The 19,817-nt window shown below is 44.2% G+C and overlaps 1 protein-coding gene and 1 long non-coding RNA gene across 2 annotated transcripts in view; both read right to left on the bottom strand.

Moving 5' to 3' along the window:
- The window catches only part of LOC144679989 (piezo-type mechanosensitive ion channel component 2-like), a 1,019,816-nt gene that overhangs the window by 934,930 nt on the left and 65,069 nt on the right, over window positions 1-19,817 (bottom strand). The window lies entirely within an intron of this gene.
- LOC144679992 (uncharacterized) overlaps window positions 9,870-19,817 on the bottom strand; it is a 34,608-nt gene continuing 24,660 nt past the window's right edge. The window contains exons 2-3 of the long non-coding RNA XR_013576468.1: window positions 14,368-14,425; window positions 9,870-9,954 (exon numbers count right to left, since the gene is read on the bottom strand). This is a non-coding gene — a long non-coding RNA (uncharacterized LOC144679992). The remainder of the gene's footprint in view (window positions 9,955-14,367; window positions 14,426-19,817) is intronic.

Below are 19,817 nucleotides of genomic sequence, written 5' to 3' on the forward strand. Positions count from 1 at the left end.
GTACTTCCTTTCTCTTCTTATCAAAATGTTCCACCTCACAGTTATCTATATTGAGGCCCATTTGCCAATTCAACCCATTTTGCAAGTAAATTGATGTCTTTCTGTATTTTGTTGCAGTCCTTCTCTTTATTAACTGCACCCCATAATTTGTTGTTGTTTACAAATTTTGAAATTGTACTTTCGATTCCTAAGTCCAAATAATTTATGTAAATGGTTAACAACAGTATTGATCTCTGTGGAACACAAATTCTCGCTTTTTACTGATTTGAGTAATTACTTCCGATTCTTTCTTTTTTCTGTTTAATAGCCTGCTTGTTATCCATTCTGCTACTTGACCCTAACTCTACATGTTCTGACATCAGTCATGAATATACTCTGCAGTACTTACCCAGGCCATTGGGAAGTCCAAATATATTCAGCTGAATTTTCCTGGCCCCACAGAGTCTGATTTGAAGGTGGGACCAGGAGCAAAATTAGATAACCTCACATTGAGGAGCCACCCCGATGCATTCCCACCTCCAAGCGACCTTTCCAGAGGTAGGCTCTGACCAGCAGCAGCAGGTAGCTAACTAAGATAAACTAAATGCCCGCTTGGCTGAAAATTGGTGCTACCGCCGGGATCCTCCTGACCGAGGGTGGGCCCCAGTTCAGGCCAAAGACCAGTCATTGCCTAGGATGACCTCACAGCAACAGACTGGATGGCCCATCAACATCTCTTAAATCCACACCCCCACATCCTGGACTCACGGGGATTAGCAAGCCACAGTTGCAGTCGCATGCCATCCTTTGGAGGGGTTCTCCTCTACAATGATGCCCTGGTAGCTATAGTCACACTTGTATTTAACAATTTTAGAAGTGTTCAGAGGGCTGCTGGCCACCCACAGCCTTGGGTGCTCTAATTGGTCCTCCTACCTGCGCAACCCACCCGCCATCCCTAAATTGACAGGGCTCCTAAAAGCAACCTGTTAATTGGTTGCCTCCATGAAAATTGCGCAAACAGGTGGGAATCAGACACCATCAGGGTCAGGACCCGTATATGGCCTTGACGTCAGGGTCCCAGTGCCCACCAGAAAATTTAGTCCATTATGTATACTATGTTATCATTATCTACCCTTTCTGTTACTTCTTCAAGGAATTCAATTTGGTTAGTCAAACATAACCTTTCCTTTTGCAATCCATGCTGACTACTCTTTAATATATTTTCAGTTTCTAGATGTTTTTCCATTACATCTTTGAGTAAAGGTTTCATTATCTTTCTTGCTGCTAATGTTAAGCTAATTAGTCTATCGTTCTCTGCACATGTTCTATCTCCCTTTTTCAATGTAGGAACCAAGTAAGCTGTCTGCCAGTCCTTTGGCACCATTCCCTTTCCTAATGAATTTTTATAGATATATATGTAACCTGTCACTCAATCCGTTCTGTCTCTTAACTCCATTTATCTATCTTAATAACTTTGCCTAACGAAACTCTTATCAATCTCAGTTTTGAAATTGTCAATTGACTTATCCACAACAGCTTTTGCAGGAGAATCAATTCCAGTTCCCCGCTATCTAACTGCCTCTTAAATGATTCCAAACATTTTGCCTCATTAGTTTACCAGGAAGACTTGCAATTACTTGTCACTCTTTGGATAAATACTTACTAGCATATTTTTTTATCAGTTTCTTGTGTTCCCTTGTCCTACAATTGTGGTTTATCTAATGAATAGTGTTCTTGATTTATCTTGTCTATTCCACTTAGAATCTTGTATAACTCTGTAGAGTCACCTCATTCGACAGCTTTCAAGGCTGGACAATACCATATTGCTTTTCAGAGCTCATTCCTCTGACATTAAGAATCAGCTTCATAACCCGTTACTCTATCAAGTCCAAGGGCTGAATTATTCCCCCGTCAGGGGGAAAGTTGATGGGTGGGCACGTGCAGGCGCGCTTCTGATCGGCACCCCCGATCGGAGGCGCGGCGCCATTTTACGTGGGCGGGCCAATTAAGGCCCGCCCAGCGTGATGTCCGCATGGAAGAGCTATGCGCTTCCTGTGCGGGCGGGGGGAATGCCTTAAATCAAGAGTGCACTCTTTCATGCATGCGTACAAAAAAGCGCACTCATCTCCCTGAGGCTAAGTGCTGCCTCAGGGAGATCGCCTCTGCTTTCAAAAATATTAAAAATAGAAAAAAAAATTCCCTTACAATGTCACATGAGTTGGGACATGTCCATAATTTCCAAAAAAACTTTATTAAAATTTTTAAAACCCTACATGAAACCTCATCCCGCCTGTGGATGAGGTTTCATGTTTTTTCTATTTCCCGCCGGGGCTGCTGGCCTGCCTGCCAACCTTAAGATTGGACGGGCAGGTCCACTAATTACTTTAATTGCTCTGTCAATGGCCTCAATTGGCCTCAAGCTGATTTTGCTGCGCCCCTGCCTTCCTGAAAATTTAAATGAGGCGCGGTGATGTTGGGAGTTCCGCCCGACGTCACCGCGTGTCATTTTACGCGTCGGCGAGCGGGCCCCGGCCCCGCTCGCCGACGGTAAAATCCAGCCCAAAGGGTTTAGATGTCTCCCTTGTCGTGTGGTGCTAGAACTGAAGACAAATGCAACCTGATTTGTATGCTGTACAGCTTCAGCATGGCAGCCTTATATTATCCCTGCAGATTTCTTACAGCATTTCAGCTACCTAGTTTAAGACCACTTAATAATGATATGCCATATTTTTCATTCAGTATGAGAGACCATGCAGTTATTTGTATGACATCCTGTGCCAGACAAAACCAGATACTGCATTTCATGTGATGCACATTGCCTGTGGGAAAGTACCCTATTCTATCCTTGAACCCACATCTCTGTCCAGTTTATCTTCTATCACCCTATTTAAACTCAACATGTCAATGATAATCTTGTTCTATCAATTCCATTTCTGCTGAACTCTTGACCATCTAATTTGTCTTCCTGGCCCCCATGTTAGTTCACATTGTAAATAATTTCCTGGTTAACAAGTTCTGATGAAAGAGTATTGATCTAAAATCTTAATGCTGTTTCTCTCTCCACAGATGCTGCCTGACCTTCTGAGTATTTCCAGCATTTTATGTTTTTATTTCTGATTTCCTATATGTGCAGTATTTTGCTTTTGAAACAATTTCCTCTACACAGTGGTTTGCTCCAACTTCCCCACCATCTTTCAAAATATCATCATTACCTCCTCAAAAAAAACAAGCTTAATCATTTTGCCCTTGTAAACTATGGCCCCATCTTTAACTTTGGGCAGAATTTTCCCATCGGTGATTTGGGGGCGGCGCCCGCTCACCGATGGGAAAATGACGCGGGATGATGTCGGGAGGAACCCCCAACGTCATCCCGGTCCGTTTAAATATTGGGGAAGGCGGGCAGACAGCGAAATCAGCTGTCCGCCCGCCGACCTGTCAATGGCCAATTAAGGCCATTGACAGGATAATTAAGCTTGTTAAATGCCCTGCCCATCCAAACTTAAGGTTGGCGGGCAGGCCAAGAGCCCCAGCAGGCTTCTGATAAAACATGAAACCTCATCCACTGGCTGGATGAGGTTTCATGTCCGTTTTTAAAAACTTCAGTAAAGTTTATGTGCTTCTTATTAACATGTCCCATCTCGTGTGACATTGTCACATGAAGGGGGACATGTTAATAATTTTAATATTTTTCTATTTTAAAAAATTTTTACACTGTCAGTAATCTCCCTGAGACAGCACTTAGTCTCAGGGAGATGTGCGCTCTTTCACGCACATGCGCGAAAGAGCGCACTTTGACAGATGGGGAATCCCTCCACATAGCGCTTCCTCTCGGGCAGGCCACTGGGCGGGCCTTAATTAGCCCGCCCACTCAAAATGGTGGCTGGCCACGTTTCGGCAATGGAGTTCGGCTGCCCGCCTCCACTGAGCCGGTGGGGCCCGCTCGCCCATCAAGGTAAAAATTCTGGCCATTGTTTACTTCTTGTCTCGAAAATGTCTCTTTATTTTCAAAAAATGAATTATAAAAAACTTTCAAATGACTGGAAATTTGGTAATTTAAAAAAATGAGACAGCAAACTGCTTTAAAATGCAAGGCCACCTTCCAAGCTGAAGGTGAGAAAAGCAAACAAGAACCCACTCCAAATGGAAGTGTAGAAAGACGTTTCAAAGGAAACTTACATCCATCAAAAAACAACACTGTAACTAAGGAAGAGATTAAAAATGCAAAGTGCTGAATTTTAATCATTAGCAAAGACAATGAGAACTGTTAACCAACCAAATAAGAACATAAGAATATAAGAAATAGGAACTGGAGTAGACCATTCAGCCCCTCGAGCTGATCTTCACATTCCCATCTACCCCTAACAACCTTTGATTCCCTTGCCTAACAAGAATCTATCTACCTCTGCCTTAAAAAATTCAATGACCCCGCCTCCACCACCTTCTGAGGCAGAGTTCCAAAGTCACAGAACCCTCTGAGATAAAAAAAATTCTCCTCATCTCTGTCCTGAAAGGGCGACCCCAAATTTTAAAACAGTGTCCCCTAGTTCTGGATTCACCCAGAGGAAACATCCTTTCAACATCCACCTTGTCAAGGCCATTCAGGATTTTGTATACTTCAATCAAATCACCCCTTGCTCTTCTAAACTCCAGCGGAAACAAGCCCAGTCTGTTCAACATTTTGTCATAAGACAACCCACTCCATTCCAGGTATCAATCTAGTAAACATCCTCTGAACCACCTCCAATCCATTTACATTCCTTCCTTAAATAAGGAGACCAAAACTGCACACAGTATTCGAGGTGCAGTCTCACATTGCCCTGTATAACTGAAGCATAACATCTTTACTTTTATGTTCAATCCCTCTCGTAATAAGGATAGCATTCCATTAGCCTTATTAATTACTTGCTGTACCTGCATACTAACTTTTTGTGACTCGTGCTAGAACACCTATATCCCTCTGCATCTCAGGATAATGCAGCCGTTTTCCATTTAAGTAATGTTCTGCTTTTTTGTTCTTCCTACCAAAGTGCATAACTTCACACTTTCCCACATTAAGCTCCATTTGCCAGGTCCTTGCCCACTCACTCAAGCTATCTATATTCATTTGCAACCTCCTCATGTCCTCTTCACAACATACTTTCCTACCTAACTTCATATCATCTGCGAATTTAGCTACCATGTCTTCACTCCCCTCATTTAAGTCATTGACATAAATTGTAAAAAGTTGAGGCCCCAGCACAGACCCCTGTGGAACTTCACACATCACATCCTGCCAATCTGAAAAAGACCCATTTATGCATACTCTCTACTTTCTGCCAGCTAGCCAATCTTCTATCCATGCTAAAATGTTACCCACTACATCATGTGCTTTTATTTTCCATAATAGTCATTGATGTGGCATCTTATCAAATGCCTTCTGGAAATCGCCTACAGACTCCCCTTTATCTAGCTCACATGCATATTCCTTCAAAAAGCTCCAATAAATTGGTTAAACATGATTTTCCTTTCACAAAGCCATGCTGACTCTTCCCAATTGCCTTGAGTTCTTCTAAGTGCCCAGCTATAACTGCCTTAATAATTGATTCTAACAACTTCCCCATGACAGACGTAAAGCTAACTGGCCTATAGTTTCCTGTTTTCGGCCTCCCTCCCTTCCTGAATAGAGGGGTTATATTTGCTAATTTCCAGTCTGATGGAACCTTTCTAAAATCTAGCAAATTTTGGAAAATTAACACCAGCCCATCGACCACCTCATTAGCCACCTCTTTTAAGACCCTAGGATGTAGTCCATTGGGACCCGGAGACTTGTCAGCCTGCAGCTCCATCAATTTGCTCAGTACCATTGATTTCAATATCACCAAGTTCCTCTCTCCTTTTCACCTCCTGATTAGCAGCTACTACTGGAATCTTTTTTGTATCCTCTGTAGTGAACACAGAAGCAAAATATTTGTTCACTTCTTCCGCCATTTCCTTATTATCTACTCTTAACTCCCCACTGTCACTCTCTAAAGGACCAATGCTCACTTTATTTATACTTATCTTTTTTAAATACCTGTAGAAACTCTTGCTATCCGTTTTTACATTTCTAACTAACTTCCTCTCATACTCTAATTTCTTTCTCCTGGTTAACCTTTTAGTCATTCTCTGCCATTCTTTATATTCTGACCAATCATCTGTCCTGCCACTCATCTTTGCGGAGATGTCTGCTTTTTCCTCAAGTTTGATGCTCTCCTTAACTTCTTTAGTTAAACATGGATGGTGGATCCTTCCCTTAGAATTTTTCTTTATAATAGTAATGTACTTATTCTGAATGCTCTGAAATATCCCCTCAAATGTCTGCCACTGCTTCTCTATTGATATATCCTCTAGCCTAGTTTCCCAGTTCACTTCAGCTAACTCAGCTTTCGTCCCGACATAGTTGCCCTTATTTAAGTTTAAGATGCTAGTCTTAGACCCACTCTTCTCCCTTTCAAACTGGATGTAAAATTCAATCATATTGTGGTTGCTGCTACCTAGGGATGCCTTTACTCTGAGGTCATTAATTAATCCTGTCACATTACATAATACCAAGTCTAATATAACTTGTTCTCTGGTTGGTTCCAGAACATGCTGCTCCAAAAACTATCTCAAAAGCATTCTAAGAACTCCTCAACCAGGCTACGACTGCCAATCTGATTTTTCCAGTTTATATGTAGATTAAAATCACCCATGATCAGTGCCGTCCCTTTATCACAAGCACACAATATTTTCTCTTGAAAACTTTGTCCTACACTGTGATTACTGTTAGGGAGCCAGTAGACCACTCCCACTAATGATACATCCAACAGGCACTTAAACACCACTGTGGAGGATGAAATAACCCCATCTCCTGTTGGTTTCTACTATCCTGAAATGTGTCAAAAGTTTCTGAAATGAAAGATCAAAATGTGATTACTTCTTCTACAACAATGACTGCAAGACATGTTAATCAAATTCCTTTTTGGGAATATACAGACAGGAGGATTTTAAGAGCTGGTTCTGACAAGCCAGGCATGGAAAAGAAGTCATGAAAGTCATCTGGGGAAACTGCTGAAGGGAGCAGTAAGGAATCTCTCTCTCTCTCTCTCTCTCAAGTTAAGAAAAACCCTATCTCTACAGTATAAAAATCCAATCCAAGAGAAAGAACCTCTGGAGAAACCTATCGATTTCTGGGAGACTGATCATGGAATTAAAAGAAAGGAAATTATCTCCAGCAAAGTGCAGTTACTTTAATTCAACTCCAGGATTTTAAAGGAAATCTGTTAACTTCAAACAGCCTCAAAATTCAACAGTCTAAGCCTCAAGGATAAGCAAAGGACTTAATCGTATATTCTTTTACTTTTATTTGGACTCTAACTCTTCTTACTTCTGGTTTCTGTGCACACATGTGTGTGTGCGTGTATTATGTCGCATCTTTTATTATTTTTCCTTGGGTTTAGTCACTAATAAACTTGCTCTTTCTTCGACTCAAGAAAACATTGTTTGATTGGCTCCTTATCAAAAAGTAAATAAATTTCAATTGGAAAAGTAACCAACAGGAGAAAGAAATTGAAAAACCTTTGTTGTCACCAACTGAGTAGGTTGAATAAAGGGGAGCCAGTTCATCCCTCCTCACTCGATCATGACAAAATTAGGGGTTTGTATCCAGGGATTATTCCCACAAAACATTAACAAAAGGATAAGAGTGGGGAAAGTAAATTGTTCCTTTGAAAAAAATTTTAAAACTGCAAAAGGTTTTCTTAGGTCTATAATACTAAAGTGTAAAATGTCCACATTTGATGCCAATGCTTTTCTAGAACAGAGGGAAGTTACACATGAGGATTTAAAAGTTCTGTCCCTTGACGAGTTAAAAGTGATAGCTAGGCAAGTAGAATTAGAGTTTCACCCAATAGCCGTAATATGTACAATGTTAAAATGCATGGCTATAGAATCAGATTGTGAACCTAAGCCAAGTGTCGGAAAAGAATTAGAATTGGCGAGAATACAGCTGGAACAGAGAAGAGAGTCAGAACTCCAAGAATTAGAGAGGAGCTTTCCAAAGAAGACAGAAAGAAAGAGAGAAAGTTTCCCAAAAAGACAGCAAGAAAGGGAATGGAGAGAAGAGAGAGAATTCCAGATGAGTGAAAGAGAAAAGGAAAGGGAGTTTAAATTAAAACAGCTCAAGCTGAGAAGTAGGGATTCCACTGTGTCCCTTGAAGACACCTCCAGTTTAGACTTAAGGGCTGAGGCATTCAAGGTTTACCATTTAATCCCTAAATTTGAAGAGGCAGAGTTGGACGCATTCTTCATCTCTTTCAAAAGATTAGCACAGCAGATAAAGTGGCCAGTCCAACACTGGTTCCTGCTGTTGCAAAGTAAGCTTTCAGAAAAGTTCACGAGATTTACTCCCTCTTGTCTGAGGAAAGTGCCACAAGCTATGAGGCAGCAAAAAGGGCTATTTTAAGTGCGTACCAGTTAATGCCAGAGGTGTACCGTCAGAAATTCTGTACCCTCAGGAAGCAATCTGACCAGACACACCTGGAATTTGAAAGGCTTAAGCAACTCACTTTTGACCAATGGGTACAGACACTTAAATGAAGCCTATCTACAAAAACCTTCATGAAATAATTCTCTTTCAGGAGTTTAAAAACTCCACCCACAAATCTTCATCCCAAAGGAAACTCTTCCCTAGTCAGCCCCAACCAACTGAAAATGATAAAAGGTGAGAGACTGATAGGAAATTGAGCACCCATGGGAGAGAAGGGACAGTTTAAAATACGGAGAGCCCTCCTCAAGCAGAAAGGATGGTGCTGAGAAGAAAAGCTAGGAAGCCTAGATAGGACACGTTTGTGCTGACTGCTGGAGGTTATGGGAAAAAGCTGTGGGATTTAGCGGGGCACATAAGCCCCGTGCGTAAAATGGGAGTCAAACAGACAGCATAGCAGACTAGGCCAAGGCTCTGACTGCTGTAGCACATCCCTGCAGACACACTACTGTGAGAGCAGATGAGTTTTTTTAAATCCCTGGGAGTTTCAAGAATTTCATATCAGAAGGAAAAGTGGCCACATTTCCCCAGAGCAAAGCGAGTAAGCCTATAGTGATGCTGAGGGATACAGGGGCTAGCGAAACACAACTGTTGGCAAAAGGCATGACCTTCCCACCAGAGGGTGCAGTAGGTGCCAAGGTATTGATAAACAGTATTGAAGGGGGGTACACACCCATTCACTTATGCCGGGTGCACCTGGAGTGCAACCTTCTGTCAGGACTGGTGACCATGTTGTCCCCAGTTTGCCTGTGAGTGGGGTCAACCTGCTCCTCAGCAATGACCTGGCGGTATCAAAAGTGATGGCAGCCCCAGTAATCCTGGAGAAGCTGAGGGAGGTCAGAAAGACAGAACAACTACAAGAGAAAATACATTTTCCCTGACTGTGATAACACAGTCTATGGCCAGACAGACTCCCTCAGAGGGGACTGAAGTGGCACTGCAGACAGAGGACACTACAGTATGGTTATCTGAAACTGGCAGCTGAGTCAATCTGGAGAATGGTACTCCCAAAAGTACAGGAACAGTATGAAGAGGCTAGAGAAAGCCTGCAGGAATCTGTAGGAGTACAGGGAATCAAGAATGGTTTAAACACCCTGAAGAGGTAATAGAATCTGTGAGGGTTGCAGTAGCTAATGAAAAGCTGCTTGAATTTAAAAAGGCCAAGGTTAGGCTAGTAGAATTAAAGGACGTCAAGGAAGGACCAGTGGAATTTTAAACAGGCACAAGCAAAGGGCTTAATTGTATATTCTTTTAACTTTTATTTGAACTTATTATTTTAATCTCTTCCTTGGTTTTGATGTATGAAGGTTTCATTTGAAATGTCTCTCTCTTCGCACTTCCTTTCAGAGGGGGTTCTTGCTTGCTTTCCTCGGGTTTAGTAGGTAACAAACTTCCTCTTCCTTTGACTCAAGAAAACCTGATTTGATTGGTTCCTTATTAAAAAGTAAGTACATTTGAATTGGAAAAGGCACCTACAGGGAAAAGAAATTGAAAAACCGTTGTTGCGACCAACAGAGGTGGCTAAATAAAAGGGAGTCAGTTCGTCCCTCCTCATCCGTTCTTAAAATGCTCATAACACTCTCCAAGGTTCATGCACATATCACCTCATTTGCAATTCTCTCTATGATTCTCTGTAATCAAATTTCCATCCCTTCCAGTATTGAAGCTGCTCTAACTAAAGTCGTGTAGGACAATTTCCAGCTCCCAATTAATTAGCTTGAACTCTGCTGCTTTTATCTCTATGCTGTCAGATTGCTTATCTGACACCAAGGCCGAGATTTTCCGCGCCCTTTGGCATCAGGTGTGTTCAGTGGTGTGAGCAAACAATATGGCGAGAAAGCCAAAAATCAGTTTCATGACATTGTGAAACCAGTGCCAGAATCTTCGGGTCAGTGAGTGGGGGCAGGCCCCGCTCACCAACGCGTAAAATGACGCGCGGTGACGTCAGGCATGCGTCCCGATGTCACCACGCATCATTCAGATCCTCAGTTCGGCAGGCATGCACCGGAAGCGGCTGCACACCCGCTGTCAAAAGCCTAATAAGGCCATTTAAAAACCAATTAAAATAATTAACTGAGCCGCCCATCCAACCTTAAGGTTGGCGGGCAGGCGAAGAGCCCAGACAGCCTTTGCATTTATCATGAAACCTCATCCACGGGTGGGATGAGGTTTCATGAAGGTTTTAAAGTTTAATAAAATTTTTAATGGAATGCATTCACAAGTCCCAGCTCATGTGACATGTTCTAAAAATTTTTCTTTATCAAAATTTTTTAAATTCAAATTAATCTCCCTGAGGCAGCTCTGTACCTCAGGGAGACTTCTGCGCTCTTTTGCACGCATGCACACAAGAGCACAGGCCCTTACTCAGCCTACTCCTCCCGCCTGCATAGGGAGCACTCAGCGCTTCTGGGTGCGCGTCACACTGGGCGGGGAGAAAATTCTCCCCCAGTTTGCGATCATCCACCTCGCCCACCAATAACGGGCCACGTTCCCCGCCTTTGGATGTCAGGAACCTCATTGTAATACATCAGCATATCATTATAAGGCCAACCCACTGGATTTTTCCCTGCATCTCTCCCCCCGCCACCAACTTCAGGCCGGATCGTCCGCCTACATTGGCAGGAAGAGGTGTCAGCTGTGGCTCAGTTCATAGCACCCTCGCCTTTGAATCAGAAGGTTGTGGGTTCATGTCCCACTCCCAGAAACCAAGAACTGTGAATGTACTCGAAAGAGTTACATTGGCAGGAAAACACGCCAACGTGTTTCACAATAGCATATATAAGGCATGCACTTGGCGGGCTGCACTTCGTTCGGGACTTCACGGTTTGTTTGCCTACCTTGCTTTGGTCAGCACTCACTGTCATCAGTGCCAGGCCTCACAGACAGCACCACATCACTTTTAGGTCTCTACCTACCAGATTAGCCATATGTGGGTGGCTTTTCAATGGCTGCAGGGCAAGGTCTTTCTTGGAGCATGGGGAGAAGTGGCCTCAGGCAAGGGAAGAGGCTGCAGGAGCTGTACTGGGGAAGGAGGGTATCCCAGGGTGTACGTGGGGCACATGGTGATCTGTGCAAGTGGCCTCAAGATGGTGAGGTCTGAGGAGGCAATCTCCAGAGAAGATGACGTCAGATGGGCATGTGAGGGCATGTGTGTGAGAATAGGTGGTGATGTCCTTTGAGCTAGCAGTGAGTGAGATGCCAGTGAAAGTATGATGGGCTTGAGTATGTGAGTTTAGAGTGATGAGTTGGTTGCCATACCCTGATTGCATGGATGAGATCATTCATCCTCCATCTGCATTGGATGGCCAATCTCGTCTGTGCAACATTGGCACTGATCACCACTGCCATCACCTACCAAGCCGGAGTGGTAATGTAGCTGTCCCTCCTGCAGCCAGAGCAGAAGCAGAAGACTTCATAGCAGGCCTCCACGGCGTCCAAAGGGCACTCGAGGGCTGCAGTCTTCTTGCCCTTCGGGAGCCATGTCTTCTTTGCTGCAGTCCTGGGCTGGAAGCACTGAGTGCAGCTGTGCTTTAAATATGGTGCCTGGCGTGATGAAGCGGCCAGGTGATGTTGTGGCGGGTGAATGAGAGCCTGCCCGCCATGGAAAAGGCATATTTCCCGGGAATGCATAAGTAATGCAGCGGGTTTGGAACAATATGGTGTGAAAACCTGCCTTCGCAGCAGGTGGGTAAAATGTCATTTTACCCGCCCACTACCGCACTTTGTGCAAATCTAGGACGATTCCGCCCCTAAGGTCAGATTTTCCAGATCAAGGTAGGAATCAGGAGGTGGGAGTCATCCCGGCCAGGGTTCTTGCCTCCACTGCCAGCCTGCTGGGAGATGGGAATTTCGCACAGAGCTGGCTCAGGGAGATGAAGCGCTGTTTAAAAAAATTAATAAAGAAATTAAGAATGTCATGAAACATGTCCTCTCATGTGACTCTGTCACGAACAGGGACATGTTTTTAATTCAAGTGTAAAATTTTTATTAGATTTTTATTTGCTTTAGGAAACATCATCCCGCCTGTGGATAAGGTTTCCTAAAAAGTGAAAAGGCCGCTTGGCCTTTTCGCCTGCCCGCCAAGCGTTAGGTTGGACGGGCAGTGTAAATTTGAATTTATTTACCTTTTTAATGGGCTTTACAGGCTGAATGAAATATCACGGGACTACGCAATGATGTGGGGATGCTCGCCTGAGGTCATTGCGCGTCATTTTACACGCAGCCAGGTTGGGCGCACGCACGCCAGCCAAGATTAATATTCTGCCCTTGATGTTCTGCATCTGTTCCATCCCAATTTGGGGCAGGGAAATCCAGCCCTTAGTCTTAAATAAATCGCAATTTATGGCTCATGGCCAAAGGAATCACTGAAATTACAGTTTTGGGAAATTCCTCATTTCCAGCTTCTGCTGAATCACTCTTTGCTAGCAGAGTCATTTTTACCCTATTAGTTGCATATCATGCATGCACCTAGTAATTTTCAGCAACCAATACCAAACCCACACTACCTTTGAACGACCTTTGGTGCAGTTTTAAACAGAAAGAGATGCTGAAACATAGATAGACAAGAAATTCCAGAAATTTCAAAACACGTATGCATACAAACCAATGTGCAACACATCATGCTGTAAGCAACTAAACACAGTGATGCCTAAAGCCACTCTAGCTAACTATTCATCCAATGAAAACTGTATCCATTTAGAACAGATACATAGGACAGAAGGGCCTTGATTACATATTTACTGTGCTGTTGTCACCATCCCAGAGAAGAATATTATTTGACGTCATGGGCAGGATTTTACGCGTCGGCGAGCGGGAACGGGAAAATGACGCACGGTGACGTCGGGCAGAAATCCCGACGTCACGCGCCCCATTTAAATTTTCAGGTAGGCGGGGGCGCAGCAAAATCAGCTGCATACCTGCCAACCTGTCAATGGTCAATTGAGGCCATTGACAGATTCAATTAAGTAATTAAAGGTCCTACTCGTCCAACCTTAAGGTTGTCGGGCAGGCCAGGGGCCCCGGCGGGGATTAGAAAAAGCATGAAACCTCATCCACAGGTGGGGTGAGGTTTCATGTAGGTTTTTAAAAATTTTAATTAGGTTTTTGTAAAAATTATGGACATGTCCCAACTCATGTGACAGTGTGACAGAAATTTTATTTTTCTATTTTTAGCTTTTTGACATTTAGAGTCGATCTCCCTGAGGCTGCGCTTAGCCTCAGGGAGATGAGTACGCTCTTTCGTGCGCATGTGTGAAAGTGCGTACTCTCGATTTTGGGATTCCCCTGCCCCGCCCACACAGGGAGCACATAGCGCTTCTGTGCGGACGTCATGCTGGGCGGACCTTAATTGGCCTGCCCACATAAAATGGCACCGCGCCTATGCACACTCGCCCTTCAACTTTGCCTCCGATGGGAGGAAAATCCTGCCCCATGGCCCAGATTTTCACTCCCAGGTCAGGTGCGGAGAGTCACATTTAAAAATGGCTGCCCAGACATTGGGTTTTGAGTCCAGGGTTGCCGGCTAGAGTAGAAGTCGGGGCGGACAACCCAGGAAGAAGTGAGGAAGCTGTCAGGTGCAGAGGCTGGCTGGGCAGAAGGCCTGCCTTGGGGCTCTGGCACTGTGTCCAAAAATAAAAAGAATAAAACATAAAATATCCTTCCACCCTTTATCCCCTCTCACACTCCCCATGCCCCTGTGCCCACCACCATGGCCCCTCATACCCTCCATGCAAAGCTATGCCCTTTCACCCACCCCCTTTCCCCTTTACAGCCCCGATGCCAACTTAGTGCCAACCATGCCTCCCCACCAACCACCCTTTCTCCTTACATCTATCATGCCAACTCACCTAGTATCCACCATGGGCACGCCTCAGGACCCATGCAAAGATGAGATGAAGTAAAGTTCTGTAAAATAAAGTTCTAAGTGTCTATTGCAGACTTCGCTATGTTGAAAGAGACACTCTCATTCATAAAAACCCATTTACCATGTTTACATTCCTTCAACAACATAAAGCTTTATAACACACATTTCATTCAAGTGCACAATCCATTATAACAACAAGCATTGGAATTTATAGACCCACTTCAAAGAGTCCAAAACCACTTACAACTGTCAATTAAAATGTGAAATGGCAGACAGCCTACTGCGATAATCGATGGTTGTGAAATCAGATTTGCGGCACTAATCCAGTAATGGAAGCCCTCAGGCTTATACCAACAGAGTGAAATAGCAAGCATTCATGTGTTTCATAACTTCAGGCATTTTTTTCAAAGATTTAAAGGAAAGGTCTTTTAAATGTCATAACAGGTCCCTTTGACAGATGCTTTAGGCAGGTCCTCTTGGCAGGTGCTTTTGACAGTTCATTTTGACATATCTATTGACAGTTTCAATGAACTTTAAACTTAATGAGTTCATGCACTTTCTATGCACATTCATGCCTAATTTTAGCAATTGCAAAGGGCACCTGACCTCCCCCAAAGGTGTCCTGGGACCAGATCCAAAGGGTTCATTACCACTCCAAAAGTTTACTATAGCGAGCAAAACAAATCCACAAAGTTCAGACCAGCTCTTACCAGGTCTAATCTGCATACTGAGGGCTTCACACTCCTGGCCTACCAAAATCTGACTTTAGTGGAGGCAACTGAAGATTTAAATGGCCAGCTGCCTCCGTAAACCGTGCATGTGCAAAACACGAACCGCCCCCATTCCACCCCCAGCAAAAATGGGCGGGACCCCAATTTTCACCCATTTTCACCATGACAAAGAGGCTATCCATCGCGGCAAAAATCTGAGCATATATTTGATTATGGAGTTGAATGTTGCTACCTGATATATCAAGTTACTGAGGAGCATTTTATACAATAGTGCAATAACTCATCTGAGCTTTATGAAGGCAAGCACATAATAGACTCATAGACTCATAGGTGTTTACACCACAGCAAGAGGCCATTCGGCCCATTGTGTCCGCGCCAGTCAACAAAAATCTAATTACACTAATCTCACTTTCCAGCGCTTGGCCCATAGCAGTGGAGGCTATGGCAACGCAAGTGAATATCTAAATGCTTCTTCAATGTTACGAGGGTTTCTGACTCAACCACCCTTTCAGGCAGTAAGTTCCAGACTCCCATCACCCTCTGGGTGAAAACATTTCTCCTCAACTCCTCTCTTGGCCTTCTACATCTTACCTTAAATCTATCCCCCCTGGTTATTGATCCCTCTACTAATATAAAAACTGCCTTCGTATCCACCCTATTTATGCCCCTCATAATATTATACACCTCTATCAGGTCCCCTCTGAACCTTCGCTGCTCCAAGGAAGACAATCCCAGCCTATCCAAATTAAAAGCAAAATACTGCGGATGCTGGAAATCTGAAACAAAAACAGAAAATGCTGGAAAAACTTAGCAGGCCTGAAAGCATCTGTGGAGAGAGAAAAACAAATTTAACGCTTTGAGTCAAGTTTCAAGTTCTTCAGAGCTCTGAAGAAGGGTCATACAGACACGAACCGTTAACTTTGTTTTTCTCTCTCTACAGCTGCTGAGTTTTCCCAGCCTATCAAATCTTTCCTCATAACTCAGGCCCTCCAGCCTAGGCAGCATCCTGGTAAACCTCCGCTGCACCCTCTCCAGTGCAATCACATCCTTCCTATAATGTGATGACCAGAACTGCACGCAGTACTCCAGTTGTGGCCTAATCAGCATTTGATACAGTTCCAGCATAACTTCCCTGCTCTTGTATTCTATGCCTCGGCTAATAAAGGCAAGTATCCCATATGTCTTCTTAACCATCTTATCTACCTGCCCTGCTACCCTCAGGGATCTGTGGATATACATACCAATGTCCCTCTGATCGTCAGTACTTTCCAGGGTCCTACCATTCATAGTGTAATCCCTTGCCTTGTTAGCCCTCCCCATGAAGTCTCATGTCATCAGGTGAAACATGGGCAAAAACTCTTGCTGCTAACCACGTGCCGCCATCCCTCAGCTGATGAATCAGTGCTCCTCCATGTTGGACACCACTTGGAGGAAGCACTGAGGGTGGCAAGGGTGCAGAATGTACTCTGGGTGGGGGACTTCAATGTCCATCACCAAGAGTGGCTCGGTAGCACCAATACTGACCAGGCCTAAAGGATGTAGCTGCTAGACTGGGCCTGTGGCAGGTGGTGAGGGAACCAACAAGAGGGAAAAACATACTTGACTTCATCCTCACCAACCTACCTGCCGCAGATGCATCTATCCATGACAGTATCAGTAAGAGTGATCACTGCACATACTTCGTCGGAGACGAAGTTCCGCCTTCACATTGAGGATACCCTCCATCGTGTTGCGCGCCACTACCATTGGAATAAATTTTGGACAGATCTAACAACTCAAGACTGGGGTGCTGTGGGCCATCAGCAGGAGCAGAATTGTACTCAAACACAATCTATAACCTCATGGCCCAGAATATCCCCCACTCTACCAGTACCATCAAGTCAGGGGATCAACGCTGGTTCAATGAAGAGTGCAGGAAGGTATGCCAGGAGTAGCACCAGGCGTACCTAAAAATGAGGTGTCAACCAATTGAAGCTATAACACAGGACTACTTGTGTGCCAAACAGCATAAGCAGCAAGTGATATTCAGGGCTAAGCGATCCCACAATCAAAGGATCAGGTCTAAGCTCTGCAGTCCTGTTACATCCATTCATGAATGGTGGTGAACAATTAAACAACTCACTGGAGGAGGAGGCTCCACAAATATCCCCTTCCTCAATGATGGAGGAGCCCAGCACATCAGTGCAAAAGATAAGGCTGAATCATTTGCTACAATCTTCAGCCAGAAATGCCAAGTGGATGATCCATCTCGGCCTCTTCTGGAGGTCCCCAGCATCAGATGCCAGTCTTCAGCCAATAGATTCACTCCACGTGATATCAAGGAATGGCTAGGACACTGGATGCTGCAAAGGCTATGGGCCCTGACAATATTCCGGAAGATGGTTGAAGTTGTTGGACGTCAGTCATCTCAGCTCCAGGGCACCAATGCAGGAGTTCTTCAGGGTAGTGTCCTCGGCCCATCTTCAGCTGCTTCTTCAACGACCTTCCTTCCATTATAAGTTCAGAAGTGGGGATGTTCGCTGATGATTGCACAAAGTTCAGCATCAATTTGCGAATACTCAGTTACTGAAGCAGTCCATGTTCAAAATACAGCAAGACCTCGACAATATCCAGGCTTGCGCTGACAAGTGGCAAGTACCATTCGCACCAGTGTCAGGCAATGACCTTCTCCAACAAGAGAGAATCCAACTATCACCCCTTGATGTTCAATGGCATTACCATCACTGAATCCGCCACTATCAACATCCTGGGGGTCACCATTGACCAGAAACTGAACTGGGTTAACTATATAAATACTGTGGCTACAAGAGCAGGTCAGAGGCTAGGTATCGTGTGACGAGTAACTCACCTCCTGACTCCCCAAAGCCTGTCCACCATCTACAAGGCACAAGTCCAGAGTGTCATGGAATACTCCCCACTTGCCTGGACAAGTAGAGCTCCCAAAATACTCAAGAAGCTTGACACCATCCACGACAAAGCAGCCCGCTTGATTGGCACCACATCCACAAAAATTCACTCCTTCTATCACCAACACACAGTAGCAGCAGTGTGTACCATCTATAAGATGCACTGCAGTAATCCACCAAGGCTCCTTCAACAGCACCTTCCAAACCCACGACCACTCCCATCTAGAAGGTAAAGGGCAGCAGACACATGGGAACACCACTGCCTGGAAGTTCTCTTCCACATCACTCATCATCCTGACTTGGAAATATATCGCTGTTCCTTCACTGTCGCTGGGTCAAAATCCTGGAACTGCCTTACTAACAGCACTGTGGTTGTAGCTACACCACATGGACTACAGCAGTTCAAGAAGGCAGCTCACCACCACCTTCTCAAAGGCACCTAGGGATGGGCAATAAATTCTGGCCCAGCCAGCAAAGCCCACATCCCATGAATAAATTTTTAAAAAGCACATTACCTCACACTTTTCAGGGTTGAACTCCATTTGCCATTGCTCTGCCCACCTGACCAGTCCATTGATATCATCCTGCAGTCTACGGTTATTCTCCTCACTATTTACCTACCAATTTTCATGTCATCCACAAACTTCTTGGTCATACCCCCTACATTTAAGTCCAAATCATTTATGTATGCCACAAACAGCAAGAGCCCCAGCACCAAGCCCTGCGGAACCCCACTGGAAACAGACTTCCAGTCACAGAAACATCCCTCTACCATCACCCTCTGCTTCCTGCCTCTCAGCCAATTTTGGATCCAACGTGCACTTTGCCTTGGATCCTATGGGCTCTTACTTTCTTGACCAGTCTGCCATGAGGGACCTTATCAAAAGCCTTGCTAAAGTCCATGTAGACCATATCAAATGCATTACCCTCATCAACACTCCTGGTTACCTCCTCAAAAGATTTGATCAAATTTGACAAACATGACCTTCCCTTGACAAATCCATGCTGACTATCCCTGATTAATCCGTGTCTCTCCAAGTGTAGATATATTCTGTCCCTCAGAATTCTTTCTGGTAACTTCCCCGCCACTGAGGTTTGACTGACTGGCCTGTAATTTCCTGGTTTATTCCTTCCTCCCTTTTTTAATAATGGGACAATGTTAGCAGTCCTCCAGTACTTTAGCACCTCACCTGTGGCCAGAGAGGATTTGAAAATTACTGCCAGGCCCCTGATATCTCATCCCTTGCCTCTCCCAACAGTCTGAGATACATTTAATCCAGGCCTGCAGATTTCTCCACTTTTAAGGCCGCTAAAACTGCCTCTCTCTGTTAATTTCCTCTAATATTTCACAGTCCTCTACCCTGATGCCTAAACCTGCGTCGTCCTTTTCCATTGTGAAGACCAACGTAAAGTATTCATTGAGGACTGTACCCACATCTTCCGGGTCCACCCACGGATTACCTCTATGGTCCCTAATTGGCCCTACTCTTTCCCTAGTTATTCTCTTGCTCTTTATATATTAAAAGAAAACCCTTTGGGTTTTCCTTTATTCTACCCACCAATGTTTTCTCATGTACTCTCTTGGCTTTCCTAATTTCCTTTTTAAGTTCCCCCCTGCACTTTTTATACTCCTCTAGGGACTGTGATGTTACTGTTTTGAACATCATTGCACTGGACCTCATAAGTCATGTGCTGTGCTTATTGAAAGCAAGGACAAAACAACCAGCCGTAATGCAAAGAACGCAGCAGCAGTTTTTTTAAAATCCTGGAATATAAATTTTCTAAATATGCACCTA

This window comes from Cetorhinus maximus, chromosome 4, assembly GCF_964194155.1.
Source record: "Cetorhinus maximus chromosome 4, sCetMax3.hap1.1, whole genome shotgun sequence".
NCBI lineage: Eukaryota > Metazoa > Chordata > Chondrichthyes > Lamniformes > Cetorhinidae > Cetorhinus > Cetorhinus maximus.